General features: G+C 39.9%; 1 pseudogene across 2 annotated transcripts in view; it reads right to left on the reverse strand.

The window, feature by feature from the left end:
* Nucleotides 1–10,704: 10,704 nt before the first annotated feature.
* LOC144768054 (epidermal differentiation-specific protein pseudogene) overlaps nucleotides 10,705–17,023 on the reverse strand; it is a 103,524-nt pseudogene continuing 97,205 nt past the window's right edge. For both annotated transcript variants that reach the window (XR_013598445.1, XR_013598446.1), the window contains one exon: nucleotides 10,705–13,939. The product of XR_013598445.1 is annotated as an epidermal differentiation-specific protein pseudogene, transcript variant X1 (transcript). The remainder of the gene's footprint in view (nucleotides 13,940–17,023) is intronic.

Genomic DNA, 17,023 nt, shown 5'->3' on the forward strand with positions numbered 1-17,023 from the left:
CAGGTCTTTTTTTTAACAGATGGCAAAATGTTCAAAGAAATTCCAGCGGGACACCATCCGGTCCCCACAGCCTTTCCTAAAGCAAGAGATAAAATAGCAGCTTTTGTTTCTTCCCCTGTTATGTCTTTTTCTAAGACTGCATCCTGGTCTAAAGTTATTTTGGATATATTCCCGGTACCACAGAAGTTCAGAATGCATTCTGATGTATAGACTGTTGCTTCTTCATTGTACAATTTGCTATAATATTGTCGAAACACCTCTAGAACGTCATCAGATTTTTCATGGGTTTGTCCTGTCTCATCCTCAATGCTATCTATACAATTACTAGCTTCTTTTTGCTGGATCTTCTTAGCTAAAATACGACCTGCATTTTCGCCTATCTCATACACTTGTATGCAAAAAACTGCTATCTGTTCTGCTAATTTCTTAGCAAAGAGCTCATAAAGCCTTGATTTATATATAGACATATTTTATATTATTTGTTCTGTATCTTTATTAAGCCTAATAGCTGCTACAAGTTTAGATTCACAATAGTTTGGTGACATGAGCTGCTAATATATCACAAGACTTTCTTTGATTGTTTATTGAGTAAGATAGCGTCTCTCCCCGTACCCCTGCTTTAAAAGCGTCCCAAATCATTTGTACCGAAATAGATCCCCGATTAAGTTCCATGAATTCAGTTATCCACTTTCCCATATCTTCAATGTTTAATGGATCTGCCAGTAATTTACGTTCAAACGTCCATGAGCTCCCTTTAGACGTACCACTTTGTTCTAAATTTATCTCTACCAGGATAGGATTGTGGTCAGATATTATTTTAGGAAATATCTCATACCTGGTATCTTTAAGCAAAGAAGAAGTAATAAAGAAATAATCCAAACGTACAAATTTCAAATGGGGAGCCGAGAAAAATGTATAGCCAGGTGCAGCGCTGCCTTTAACATAGCCCACATCCAATACCCAAGTTCCTTCACTAAACCTCTCATAGCTTTATACATTTTCTTTTTTTTCCTCTAAGTATGTCAGATCACTAGTTATATCAAAATGATCCTCGAGATGAATATTAAAATCTCCACATAGTATTAAAGGAGTGGGCCATCCTGCAAGCTCAATACTAAGATAATTTAAAAATTCTGGATCGTCCAGATTAGGACCATAGATTGAACAAATAGTCCATGAATTATTGGTAATACAAATTTCACTTACCACCCATCTAACATACAGATCAGTTTTTACCCGTTTACATCTCCCCACCCCTGTTTCTTCAAAATTGCTACACCTCGTGTAGTAGTTCCTTGCCTAGTACAGCCCACAATTTCCATACCTAGCTCATTAAACCAATGTCTATTATTCCACTCTAAATGTGTTTCCTGCAGACAGAGGACGTCAATCCTCATACTCTGGAGAATCTGTGGTGCTATTCCTCTTTTCTTTTTGTAATTCAGCCCGCAAGTATTCCAGGAACAAATCCTTAATTTACCCATCGTCATATACCAAATAATTTCCTATCAGTAAATTCAGCAATGCAGCTTTCGCTCCTACAATACCAACCACAATCTCCACTGCACAGAAATATTTACTTAGCAATTTACAACATTTTCTTGTATTAGAACAACCTGTTCTGCTCTTACTTGCCCCACCACCCCACCCCAAGACCCAGCCTGAGCTCTCCGAAGTCAGATAATGTGTTTTCTCCTTATGTATTATCTTAAGCTTGGAGGGATTAAAAAGAAATGCCTGTGCACCTTTAGCCTGAAAGAGTGGTATAAGTTGCCGAAATTGCCATCTCTGTTGAACCGTAGCCTGACAATAGTCAGGACGAACAAAAAATTCTACCCCTTTCCCCTTTCGCTTACGGTCAGGCTAGCCAAATCATACAAAACTTCACGTGCAAGAAAATTATTCAAGCAAATTAATATAGCTCTTGGCTTAGTATTTGCAGTCCCTCTGACATTCTTCTGTTGGAAGGTGAATCTATGAGCTCTTTGTAGTTCCATGTCCCACTGCCACTGAGTTAATTCAGGAAAGGCCTCTGTAAAGAGTTCAGTGATGTATTTTCAAATATTGGATCCTTCACTTCCTTCCGGAATACCCAGGACTCGCAAATTATTTATTCTGGACCTGTTTTCTAAATCAACTATCTTCCACTTTATATCCTCACGCAGTGTCTCTAAAGAGGAGATCTGGATATTATGTTGAGTCATTTCATCTTCAATTGCCAAGATCATTTCTTCTGCCCCTACTACTCTAGCCACCATCTCGTTACAAGTCTTGACCACTCGCCGTACATTGTTTTGGAGTCTTTGTACTGCCCCTTGTGTATGCAAGTTCTCCGCCTTTGTCTCTTCGCGATGTTGTAGCATTACTTGATATATAGTGCTTAATGTTATTTCAGGAGCTTGCTGTATCTCTCCCTGATCTCTATCAAATTCAGCAGATTGACCTAGTATTGGGGACCCTTGATTCTCCACTCTACCTCCATCCCCTAGTTGAAGGATGGGTCTAGTATTAACCTCTGCAATTTGACGTACTGTATTCTCCTCTGCGCCCCATTCTTCTCTCCTCGATGGTGAGGCATCATCATCGTCATCCTCCAATTGCGCTGAACTCGTTAGGCTGGTCAAACTTCTGTCATCCCTCCATTCCCCCTCCAGACTCTCAGACTCTAGGGCATTGAACAGGTCTGAAATTAAGTAGAAATTTCCTGCAGAGTCAATAGACTCTGTATCTCTAATTACTTCAAGTGAGTCAATGATCCCAGTGCAACTAGCTTGACCGATTATCTCTTCCCGAGTTTTAGTAACAGTATTAGCTTGTAAACATTCTGCGGGATCCTGTCCAGCCTCTAGTAATATTGTCTCTCCCCCTAATTGACTTTCTGCAGCCAACTGAGTCATATTATTATCAACAGTTATAGTTCCATTAGAGCACTGAAGGGGACTCATAACACCAGCAAGAGGTTGTTGCCCGTATTTAACTGTGTTTACATTCTTCATTTTAAACATACCCAGAATTTTGGGAGTAGCTCCGGTCCCTCTGGCCTCACCAAGGACTGCCTCCACTGTGGGAGCCGACACCGAAGCTGTTACAATACTTGCAGCATTAACTGTAACCGTGTCAGCCTCATTCACGATGTTTATGTTCCCACTGCCACTTTGTATCCCCGTCGGCTCAGCGGCTCCCTCCATAGCTGCCGTTGCTGCGCGCGTCTTTGGTTTCGGACCTCTAGACTCCAACCAAGTTACTCGGGTTTTTTGGCGCCATCTCAATTCGGCATCTCGACCAGCCTGACCAGCCCGTCTCTTCGGTCTGCGGTTACCAGGTACTGCCTCCAAACCACGGAGGTCGAGAGCAGCACAGCCTGCGGAACGTTCGGGTGTAACGACGGGGAAACGCCAAACACAATGAAGTATCCGACGATGATATTGATTTAAATCCAGAAGCATTACCGGAGCATTCCCGGTTCCATGCAGTGTTCAGATATCAGCTAACATTCGTCCCTAAAATCCAGGTAAGAGCAGATCGCGAGTTGATGGGGAGCAAACACCAGCGAGGAACATCTCAAGCTGCTCTCTCAGATGCAGTCGCATCCGCCATCTTGCCTGTAACACAGGCTTCTAAGGGGATGTGGGGTGTGTGTAAAACCATGCACCCTTATGACTTCTACTTTGATATCCTTTATAATATCACTGTAACAGTTTCAGTAAAATTATTGATGAGAAAACTGTGCATGGCGAGGGCACTGTGGCAAAACTCCCACTGCAAATGGCCAGGTGTTGGCTTTACAGATGGTAACAAAATATTGCTTATGTCATAAAAAACACTAGAAATTCACTTAAAAAAACAAAGGTTACATTTCCATTGTAGCTAAGTGACAATGTTAGTTTTAAAAGTACAAAATCACTGATATCCAACAGTTAGGCTTATCTCTGGTAACTTTAACTCTAACCCGTGCTCTAAGTTAACGTAACTCGGTCCCTTGCCATGCACTGTTAATTACCCACATATTACATCACTCATGACATGTATGACACCATTGATAATATCACTATGAGATTTGCAATTAAGTTATTGATCAGAAAACTGTGCATGGTGGGGCTGCAAGAAGGCTGTTTTCTCATAGCGGTTATGAAAGGTGCTATGGTAGCTAATATTAGAGCACATTTTCTCTATGTTTACACTATGTTCCTTATTATTGGGGAAGTAAAAGCGGATATTCTTAGTAAAACATGTACCTCCAACACCAGAAGTGGTCTGTCACTTGATTTACTTGTGTCCAACTGCAGCTTTAACACAGTGTCCTAATAAACAACTCGAGTGCTAGGATTCTGTATCTATGACAAAACTGTGGTACACCTATAGCCATCTTAATCGAATCAAAGCTGTAAAACATGAAGCATTACTTTTAGAAATAAACAATAATAAGGGGGTTTGTTTTTGTTTGCAGAAATGATGGTTTGAGCGCTTGAAGGCTAAAACAAGTTTTCTATGAGTTCTCAAATATCTTTCCCATTCATGTCAGTAAAACATTCTGACATGCAGACTGAAACACGTACTTTCAACACTAACAGCAATAGGTCAGCTAACTCTGTGAACTATGTTATGGATTTATATTTTTGTGCATTATTAACAATGGGCAATATGCATTTACACACACAATTTCACATACAAACATGGTTTTCATATAATTGATTTTTAAATGGATTTCCTAGGATTTGTTAAAGTGTATATTATGATATATTTTAGTTAGGCCCCACATCTGTGCAAAACGTAATTTTAATTAAGATGCAAGCCATATTTGTCACTCAGTAAGTGCTTTCCCCTCATGCACATCCATTTCCCACAAGTTCTGCAAAGGCAGTTAAGCTAGCATGCATTAGAATATTTTTCACTTCTGTTAGTTTTCTATTCATGGGGAACTTTTCTAACTCAGATGTAACTATAGACATATAATGATGTCTTCTGCTACTTCAATGAAATCTATTAATTCAAGCAGCGTGACATTGTAAATATAACTCTTTTGTTCAGATATCTCCAGATGGAATTAGCATAGAGGATGCTCAATAATTATTCAAGAAAACTGTACAATGCTTAGGTGTTAAGGTAATGGCAATATTTTATGTGCTCAGCTGATTTGGGGAAGAAATTTTGCATTTGCTCACCCCACAATGATTCTTTCAAATTTCTTATTTTGCATGCAAGTATTGTACAAACAAAAAACCTTGAATTTTGGGTGGAGGCAGAATACTTTCTTGTTCTACTATAGATGATGGCCTTTTTTTTGGAACTGTACATTGGGAATAGTTTCTGATTTTTACTTAATCTATATTACTCTGGCTTTGAGAGCTTTTATAGCATTGAATATGTATTGCTTGTTTTCAAATGTTGTGATTAAAACCCTTTAACTTTTAATTTGTCTGGAACTAAGTTATTGAGTGAGCACAATGGTAGATTATCCGCAGGTAGGCAGACGTGGTCTGCCTGTTTTATTATATGCAGACGACGCAGTACTTTAATCTAGGACCACAAGGGGGTTACAAGCATTGCCCGACTCCTTTTCCTCCTTTATGGCAAATTTGGACTTGACAATAAATGATTCTAAATCATATGTGATGCAGGTGGGACTTTGCCCAAAAAAGAGTTTTCAATTCATGGTTGGATCTGCTCAAGTTCCTCAGCCTGACATTTTGTCATAATTGGGAGTCCTAATGGAAGATCAAATGAACTGGGGCCCATTAAAACAGAGGAAAAGGGGAGACCTAGTGTGTGCAAATACGGTATTTAAATGTTGCTCCAATTTAGGCAGAAGACTGATTGCTGCACTTTTAAAGATATACCAGGCCAAGAGGGTCGCTAAAGCAGCTTACAGTAGTGAAATATGGGGTTATGTTTCCACGAATGAGTTACAAGTAGTTGAGAACTCATTCCTGAAGCGTTTACTAGGTGTGCCTCGAAAAATGTCGAAGGTAGTGGCTCATGAAGAACTGGGGGTGCCCTATCTTTGTGTTTAACTGGCCTTACGCCCTTTAACATTTCGGCTAAAGATTAGGCTGAATGAGGGTACAACTTTGAGTTGTTTAATCCTGAAAGAATGTATGTCCCTTTATTATGCCCATTACATTCCCTGGCTCAGATACATCAAAAGTAGTTTGGAAGTTTGGGAAGAGTGGAACTTTTCACAAACCGAGAATCAGTGATTAAGAGCGATCTGGGTTGGGTCAGGGAGTCCTTTGCACCGTAAGGAAAATGTAGAGGGAAGAGCTGGAACTGTGGAAATCCAATATTGACTAGGTTCCGATTGGACTCATTTCACCTCCTGTTGGGCCTACCAAGGGGGAGTAGTAGAGGCCAGATTTTAGAATCCTTTGGCTCCGACGGTGAGTCTCCACATATTCTGCAACTAATAAATAGCTCCACGGAAACCTTTATTATTCCGGTCCTAATGAGGTTGAAATTTAAGCAGGTGCGCCCAGCTTTTATTCATATACAATTATTGCATAAAGATTCTATTTTTTGTGTTCATAATTTCTTAAAATCTGCAGTGAAGCTCAGAGCTGACCTTGATTACATTTTTGTGGCTATAAGGGCATATTTTTTGTATTTTAGCCACTCTGCCAATATATATAATCTAGAGGAGGCTTCTAGAATCATCCTTTCGACTGTCTTTTTATCTTTCATGATTTATGATATATGCATTATAACAGATTGTAGGCATTGTACAAGAATTTCTACGGTAGTATTGTCTTCAAAGTGAGGTCTGTAAAAAAATGTTATCCTTTTTATCATTTACGGCATTTTAGAATATGTTTATGGTTTGATATGTGAAAACCGAATAAAGTGTGTTTTATTGATTGAGTGAGCATAAATTATTTTTAAATTGAAAATATTTAATCCAATTAGATTTTATTGATTCTGATGCTTTAGCAGCAGTCTTAATGCATGGACACATTGCTTCGTGGATTTGAGTTTTAACACCCTTTCTCATCCAGATGAATGTGGGAGATCGACTTAAGGTACATTTTGGGTTGTTTTGGCTTAGGGGTATAGTGGTTTGCTCTCTATGCTCTCTCAACTCCCTAGTGTTCTACTACAGCTTTGCCAGAGTTCAAATGAACATCCATATCGCTAACAATCTGTGTTTATGACAAAAGTGTGTCACACAAGAACCCATCTAGAACAAGGCTGTAAAACCTAAAGCATTTCCATTGGGAATGATAGTCTGAAGGGGCTTTTTTTGTCATGAAAATTATGGTTAGTTCTCCCACAAGCTAAAATGATGGCATATTGTCTATGGGTTCTCAAATATGTTCCTCATCTTTTTAAGTAAAATATTCTCACATGCAGAGTAAAACACCAGCAGCAGTCTGTCAAATAACTCCCTAGTAATGAACTACAGTTTCCCACAGTGTTATCTGGAATAAATAGGGCAGTAACATTCTGTATTTATTACAAAAGTGTGGCATGCCGTAAGCCATCTTGTTTGGTTGGCGGATTGGGTGGCTGTATCTGGTGGGTGTTGGCCATGGGCTGGAGGAAAGTAACTGCGCAGAGCCCACTGCCCAGTTACAGTAAGAGCATTCTAAATATAAAGAACATACTTTCCTGCAAGGCTTGGATCAAGACATGCGGGACTTGAATCTTTGTTGAGACTGGTGATACCTGCACAAGCCTTCCAATTGCAGTGGTGGTGTGCACCTATTATTCTCATTTTGTTTGAAATGGAGGCATATTGTGCAATTCATCACCTGCATTACACTTTATTCCTAAACATGATAACCACAAAACCCATGTTACCCCTGATGATTGTGCCCTTGCCCAATCAAAAAATGCTGCTCCTGCAATCCAGCCAAAGCTGTCAATGGAGTAGTTTATGAACAAGGACGTGGCAGGATCTTCATGGGTAACACAGTGACTTGTTACCATGATGAAACAAAGTGCCCTCACTTTTCCAGTCTTTTTCCAAGTTGAGTTTCCAAAAAAGTATTTTTCCAAGTTGAGTTTCCACTTCACCCAAAGGTTGTCTCTGATCAAACAGGATCACAATAGATTTCTGGTTGCACACTAGATTTGTGGTACTCAGGTTTTTGTGCAGCTAGCTAAAGATCCTGCAACCCTGGATAAAACGCACCTACTATCAGATTATTTGATACATGACCTCACAATTCTATGCTATCATTAACTGAATTGGTGGAATACATTTATCCATCCACAAGAAATGTTGCGGTACTGAAGTACTCGATGAAGTGGCCAATTTGACTGCACTTGAGCGAATATTTGATTGCTTGGTGCATCAACAAACTGTTATCTCACAGAATGACTCTGTGTTGTATTTAAGCTGCACAGATCCTGATTATGAGTATAGCTTTTATTTATCACCCCTGATACACAACAATACCACAGTGTACTTTATTTATTGGGTGCAATACATAAAACTTATAATGAGTTTATGGGGAATAACATGCTGATTTTGGTGTTTGATGCACCAAAATCTGCATGCTACAGTAATTACTGTATGTTTTCCCCTGTAAAATGTCAGCACGTTTGGCCTGCTGAAATGTAATAATCCTTGAGGTATTTAATGTATCTGATAAATATTGGATGTGTTAAATAGCTTCAAACTCATAATTCCGGCCAATGTGCAAGCAGGGTTTAATTCATGGGTTGGAACATTATGAGCAACTCGTGATTAGGCCTTGAGGGTGGAATTTCTGCTATATCTATGGGGATCCCCAAATGGAAGGAAACTATACAGGACTTGCACAACTGATGATGGTCTTGAAAGGTGCGACCTCTAGTCATGGGTGAAAAGTGCAACCGTTAGGGTCCAGCCTTTGAGCCAACTACTGCATCAGTAGTTTGGGTAAGTTCCTTTTCCTTTGGCACCTTTAGATATATTCCTTGATATTTTTTTTTCGCTGGGTATTTTATTAAATATGTTCCCTTATTTTTAGACTTTTCCAGCAAACTGGGCTTTGACAGTGGTAAGTGCCTCCTCCTGCGTCACCCTTTTTTCAACCTGTGTGTCATGTTTTTCCCTTGTGCTGTTGACACTTGCTATGATAATTAAAACACATCTATCAGGCTCTTGTTGACATTTTTTGCAAGTGATTTTATACGACGCTTTAGGCCACATGCCCATGTGTTAGGTTGATACCTACTTTTAATGTGAACTACCTGGCTACACTCTATGTAAGTTTATCTTTCGGTACTGCTTCCTGTTTTTTTTTCTCTTGGGTCAGTGGCACTCATTTTTCCCCATTTATTGATTTCTTTAGGTGTTACATGTACCTCTGACTCCTTCCATATTTTAGTCTTTATGATGATTCCTCATTTCTTGTGGTATTGAAGCGCTGTTGACTATAGGTGCCAATGTCAAAAAGAATGATGATTATCAAACAACACTGCTCTTTGTGTTTGCCTTGCTTAACCTTCTTTCTTAACACACCTTTTTTTAACTTTGTCACCCCACTGTGTGACCGCTGAGGACTGATCACCTATACCTTATTGTATCCTGTAGCAATTTTTAGTACTCTGAATCCCATCATAGATATCTTGATAAAAAATGATTTTGTTCTGTAATATTTCTGTGTTATATATTTTTTGTTCTATTGTACTGCATTATGACAATTTAGTCCTCTAATACATTGTATTTGTTTTAATACATTTTTCTGTGAGTAGCTTTGTTATGTTTTCTTGATATATTTTGGTAGCTCAATGTTTCTGTAAGCAATATTTTCATCTACAACTGTACAAAGCTTTCATTCATACAAATGAACAATGCTTCTATTCATAGTAGCAGTTTCTAGAGTGAAGGCGCATCGTCTCAATCATATGGGCCAATGTGATTAAACAATTCACTGGAAACAGTTCAGATTGTGGAGGGTGCACTGTACATTCCAAACAGATGTTGTGACTGTAGATCCAAACTATTATAAGTACCTGGATACCTTGGCTTTGTATTAACGCATAACAATTCAGTCACTAAATTAAGCCTGCTGTTACTAGACTGGACACTGTGGTTTCCTGTCACCCACTGGCAGTTACAAGAAGATGCAGAGGATCTGGCACCTAGTGTGAGCTGGGCAGCTGCACCTTGTGGCAGATACATTTATACCCAGGAGCTGCCCCCATGCAGTCAGTGTCCAGACTGGATCAGATAGAGGGCAGATCCAACAAAAATCCTCTTCTGGTGCTATAACTGGGCAGTTCGGGCAATGTCTTGGAATATGAGGATTGAGGTGAGATGGAGCATTGGAGGCTGTACTTGGGAATATGAGGACCACATTTTAGAAGAAGATGACTGTTCAGCTAGCCAATGATTTGCTTGCCCTTAGTCTATAATATTTGCAGCTTTTATTTACTATGGCAGGACCATAGTTAATTTATGGCTGGTAGTATGAGTAACCTTTCATCTGTTTTAGTATAATTATTTTTACCATGTTATTATTGTACCTTTTTTTATGTTGAGTGATGTCACTTCCTGTATTATCATCAGGCCCAAAGGTTGGGTAGAGCAACTTCCTGTGATGACATCAGAGTCAAAGTTCATGTGTGGTAATTTCCTCTGCTATAATAAGGAGAGATGTCAAAGTAACTGAAGTCATTTTTGCTACCCTGGCACTTTGGTAAACATCCACTATATCAGGGCTGTGATGGTGACAATAAAGTTTTCCAATTCAAAATAGTGATCACACAAATGCACTCTTGAACTGTTGAAAATTGTGATTTATTTGTTCTCAACCAGAAACTGATATAATCATACAGGAAATGAAAACACTGATAATTGACTAGATTCCCATACTGGAGGAAAACCCACAATAGAAAGTAATCCTTATTCCACACAAATGTACAAACATGTACTTTGTCTATTTCATTTCAAGGGGTGTTATTTGTTTAGAAAAAAAAAAAGTACACAAAGATTCTATTTAAGCCAGCTAAAATGTAATATAATGAGAAACAATGGCAAACAATCTAAAGTCGAGTAATCCAGCACAGCTGCACTTAAATGTTTCTCTATTCAGGGATGTAGCTACCAACGGAGCAGCAGGTGCAATTGCACCTGGGGCTAGGATCCAGGAGGGCACTCTGCACCAGAAATATCACACTTTTTTATTTCCACAAAAGGGGGCATTTTTTATTCTTGCATTTGGGCCCTACGGTGACCTTCTTATGCCACTGTCTCATTGGTTGGATGAATATTGACATTTTTTAATGTACTTCAGTTGCACCTCCCAGGAACTCATGAAGTCATTCCAGGAAGGCATTAGCCTATTGGCGTACTCTGCAGCTACACATTCCAATCAAGGGTAGGATGTGGGCATTCCAGGCATGGTTAGTGATGTTTGTGGACATTCACAAGTTCTTCTTCTTCCCCTTTCTTGCCTGGAAAGAGTTGTAGATCAGCCATGTGAGAAGAGGAATTATCATCTGGAAATGTGTTGGGATTGTAGGTTTCCAAGGAAGAAAACAAAACCAAAAATGTGTATTTGCACAGGGCATATATTCTCTGTATGTAGAGTGTGCTGCTATGGGTAACACTGCAGAGGAATGGGATATATCTGTGAATGTCACATGACCTTCCAATGATTGGAAATTCTATACCGGGACCATGCATATTCCTGAAAAAATGTAAGCTTTCAAGAAAGCTGTAAATCTACAGTTGAATGTAAGTGTAAATCTACGAATACAGCTTCAGGCCCTTCTTAGTGAATTGGTCTCAAATTCTTCTAGGGGGCTCTTCTGATATTGAAAACCATAGAGATGGTCCTACACACCCAGAGACGTATGCTCCTGCTTCCAGTATCTGGCTGATACAAATACATTGAGCAAGGCACCAGTAATCTATTATATTGTACATCAACTAAAGCTTTGGGACAGATGTTCGACTCCAGAGAACAGTAACTCACAGTCAGAGTATGGATTTGGCTCCTGTCCTGTGGACAGCAGAAGAACACATGTGCAGCTCTGACAATTGGGCTCTAGGGCAGGAATTAGTCTGATTTGCACAAGTTTTCAGCAAGAGATCTTTTAAGCAGAGATGCTTAGGGGATATATATATATATATATATGTGATCAAGGGCATTCGTGCCCGAAACGCGTCACTGATGTTTACTTGGCAATAAAGACGAAAGATTTTTTGAAGACGAGAGTGGTCTGTTCTCCTTCTTTGTGTGTGTATATATATATATATATATATATATATATATATATATATATATATATATATATGTATATATATATATGTATATATATATCATGGAGTTATGCTATGTGCTGTAAAAAACAGCCATTGTTGCTGTAATGACACCAAATGGCCAGACTATTGTCTTAGCAGAGTTTATGCTGAGAGCAAACAGACACTGATGCTGCTGTAAACATCAGAAGCAAGGTATGGCACACCTGCAGGCACAAGAGAATCACTGCCGCAAAGCACCTCAAGTGCGCAGTCAGCTTGAAGCGCATCATAAACGCACACTGGCCAATGACAGCCTTAAGGTAGTAAACAACCAACCATACATCAGTACCCCAGTGACTGCCTTTGAAAGGTAAAGTATAGCCTTGTCTTGCTGACTCGAGGATACAGTCTTACTGCTATGTAGCAATGACAACCAATGACCCAGTTCATATATGCCATTGGTTGACATTCTTGTAAGGGGTCAGAGTTCATTGTTAACCTACCAGAAAAACACATTTTATGGCATTGAGCATTAGTTGGGTCCCAGGTCGACTGCCTGCTAGCTAATGATCTTTTGTGAAATATGGTGTGTGAAAATGAAAACCCTAAAAGAATCCTTTAAAGATTTCTCAGTTTAAAAAAAAAAGCACAAATAGCAAATCAATGTTGAGGTATAGACCCTAACAAGAAGAAGGTGTGGCAGGTACTCCTATTTACTAATGGTTTCAGATTGCACATCTATGTAGATATCTGTGCCAGACTCACAGCGGTATGTGCCATATTCAGTCACCGTCTTACTCCCCTGGAAAATTTTCAGCTCCACTGGAACTGAGATGGTAACCTCCTTGCTCATGAAACTGACTGTTATTTTTGAGCGTGGTGGTACCTTCATCGGCACACTTAACTCTGCTGTCTTCCTCGTGGTGACTGCCTCAACCTCATCTTTCTTTACTGAGAAGGTGTTGGACGCCTCTGCTGAAAGATTGGCCACTCCTCCCAAGCTAAATGAAGCACCCACCTTGATGGAAGACTCATTGCTGAATTCAAAGCTATGGGAGACATATTTCTCATACTCTTTGCAAGAAGCAGCAGTGAACTCCTGCTCACTGTCTGTGTTGTTGACGTAAAAATACTGATCTGCCTGGATGTTCTTTTCACTCTCTATCTTTTTCTTGCCCCACAGAAGTGTGGCGGTCACAGAGGCTTTCCCACGGCGCAAAGGATACACATGGGATACTTGATCGTTGAAACCAATATCACAGTAGTTTGCCAGATATTCACCAGTCCTGGCTAGAATATACCTTCCCCCTCTATTTGGATGCTCGTACAGAAGCCATGCTCCACTCTGGACTCTGTGGGATGATATCTTATCACTCATGTTTCCAAACATTAGATTGGTCTCTTGAGTCAGAACTGTTTGACTACCAGCGGCATTGGGATGCTCATAGACTGTGATCTTTGGATTGGTCAGGTCATCAGTGATCAGCCTCAGAGAAGATGCCTTGTCATTCATGTCAAGCGAAGGATGTTCTCCCTCCTCTAGAAGAATGAACCCTCCTTGGTAGTTTGGATGCTCGTACATTAGCCATGGCTGCCCCACCACCTTCACAGATGAGATGCAGTCTCCGAAGTTCTCCAATACCAGATTCACAACATCTGCCGTAAATGTCCTACTGAGCCCCTTGAACTGGCCATTTTCATAGACAGTGATGGAGTTCATGGCGATCAGCTATGAAGTTTCCAATGTGTTTTCTGTAGCTGACCCTGTGATACAAAACAACAGCTGGTCAGTGGAGAAACATCATAAAGTGATTGTGTGAAAACTCACAGCACTAGTTCCTACATTTTAAAAAGAAAGAAAGTATATTTTGATGCCAATGTCATTGTTCAGTTTATTGTAAGATTACTTAGTTAGTTACATAAAACAAATATCACAGTGTGAGAGAACACAGCAATAAACACTCCTAAAATAACTTTCTAACATATTTTACAGCACTATTGGCCAGATGTAGGAAGCCAAATACCGGTCGTAACGGCCGATTTCGTCCGTTATCGACAGGTATTTTGATTTTGGGATCTAGGGGCATGCTAAAATACAGATTCGGTAATTTTACCGATTCGGAAAAATACCGACTCTGTAAAATTACCGAATCTGTATTTTGACATGTAGGTAGCACTGTAATCAGTGCTACAGGGGTTTAAGAAGTCGTTATTTACCACCAACTATAAGTTGGTGGTAAAAAATGAAAACCCTTTCAAAAGCATTTTTTTTGCTTTTAAAGCAGTGCCTTGTTGCAGACATACATGCCCTAAGGGCATATATGTCTGCAACATGTGCACCCATGCCCAATTGCGGGGTGCAACAGGGTGTCAAAGTGACACCCTGCCGCCCTTCTATGTTTCCCCCAATTACCGAATCAGTATTTACCGATTCGGTAATTGACATTCATTCCTATGGGCCTCCAGGCCCATAGAAATGAATGGCAATTACCGAATCAGTAAATACCGATTCGGTAATTACCGAATCATACCGATTCGGTAATTAATTCGGTAAAATTATCTACATCCCGATTGCCAGATCTTAAATACCGAATCGGTATGATTCGGTATTTAAGAATCGGTAATCTGGGATTACCTACATCTGGCCCTATATGATTAAAACAAAATTTTAATACAGTGCATTAGAAAATTCAGATTACAACAGCTTCCCCTTTTTCCTTAAAATCATGAAAGGATGATAGTGCATGCTAATGATGTATATGTAGCATGTCATGATGGTGCGGAAGGTAGTAATTACGAAATTTCACAGGACTCGGGATGTTAATGTGTCAAGTGTACAGCAGAAGTATAGAGATAAGGTGTGAAATACTGAGCCTAGAGGTGAAGTGCAGATTACATAATGAAGACTCATATGCAGAAACTGCATTAGGTCTGTGTTTTATAAGGCACAGATGGCTCAGGATTTTACTGGACATAATGACACAACCCATAAAGCTAAAGTTCAAAGTACACTGCCAGAAGTAATTCATTTTTTATGTGAAAAAATCATAATAAAAGGTTATATATGGAAATGACACAGTGTCAACAATGCTCAAGGCTTTATAAATAAGGTGCTGATGTGCCTTGGAGAGTACGACTCAAGGTCATACTTGGCATAATGACAACCCATGAATGCATAGTGTGGTGTCTTTTCAAGTTCATTTTGTGAAGTGTGGATGGCTTTATGAAGGGTCATATACAGAGGCTACACGTGCCTAGGAGAGTACGGCTCAAGATAATACTGCGCATGGTGACACAACCCATAGAGCCAAAGTGCAGTGCATTAAAATGTATGTTTGATAAAATGGCAATTACCTGGCGACAGGTCTATACTGAAGGTACCAAAGGTCTACAATTTGTGGGCTGAGGCAGCAGAATTGATCAAGATTTGTTGCAACAACGGAACTTATAGTTAAGATGTTATGTGCCTAGGATAGTGTGACTTCCAAAGTGCAGCCAGCCTCATAAGTATTCTTGTGGGGGGGGACATCTCAAGATCAGGCCGGTCATGATGGCTGATAGGGGACCACAGCAGATTAGGTACCAGATGTATGTACAAATTGAGGTCTATATTAGTCAGATACACAGATCCGTAGTTTGTAAAGACCCAGCAACAGAGTTAGTCAAAGCTTGTTACTTCAATGTAAAGTCCATTTCACGTTACCAACAGTGAGAGGTGAATCGCAAGTTGTTAAGGCTGTAGACTACTCATGTTCTTTAACAAGTTTCGGTCTTGCATTACGAATTTCCCAAACTTGGCCTTGTCTGCCACTGAGTCCATGGTGTACAAAAGAGGGACGGCCTCTTTGGCCGACGGAATCCCACGCTGTAAGTATGCCTCAGTAGGAGTCAGCGGGGGATGTTGCAATGCCGGACTGCAGGGAATTATGTGTGCCAAGGATTTTGTTCTGGGGTTACATTGTCTACAACTGTTGATATTATCAATGGATTTCCAAGTTGGGTTCAATTCTCTGATTGGAAGCAGGACTATTGTAGCCAACGGCATATGTTTTAAAATGTGCTTTTATACTGCTTGATGGAGATGGGACTTGGCTGAGCTGAGCAGTTGTGGCGCCATGAGAAGCCCGGATACGGAGGTCTACTATGTCCACTTCTAATAAACAATGGTACATTTGTTTTTTTATTGCGGTTTTAATGCAATTATAATTAATCAAATTGTTGTCCCAGTCCTCCCTTGCAAGTTGTAGATATTCTTTAGCTACCACCAGATTATTGGACCTGGGCCAGTTTGTAGATGTAAAAATTATTTTTATTAGGGCCTTCATGGTGTTGTTCGGGGCAGCCGTTGTCTGAAAATAGTATTTAGCAAGAATTGCCTAGCTTTCCTGGTTTTGTTCCAACAGACCAAATTCCAAACTGATCAAGGTACTCCTTGTGTGAGATGGGAAGTGGAATAACTTCTTGTAGACTTTGCACTGGATCTTTTCTACGGCAGTGCCCATCATGCCGGGAAATGTTTGCTGAGCATAGTTGAGGGCGGGGAGGAAAAGTTTGGCACAAACCACCCTCTGAATGGCAGTAGTATTGAGTTTAATATGCACAAGACATATGTTTCCATTATTGACATTATTGCTTTGCTTTCAATTTTGTTTAGCTGCAAAGTCAGTCAGCCAGTTTCACATAATCATGCTTCCAGAATGATATAATGTTGAAAACAGTCCAACGTCAGTGGATCCAACTGGTAAGCCTCTTCTTAGGATATCTCCAGAAAATGTCAACTTTTATTTAGCTCCCATTAACCACAAGCTCATTCCTGAAATTGTATATGATCAGGCCTGGTTTTGGGAA

The sequence above is a fragment of the Lissotriton helveticus genome, chromosome 7, assembly GCF_964261635.1.
Source record: "Lissotriton helveticus chromosome 7, aLisHel1.1, whole genome shotgun sequence".
NCBI lineage: Eukaryota > Metazoa > Chordata > Amphibia > Caudata > Salamandridae > Lissotriton > Lissotriton helveticus.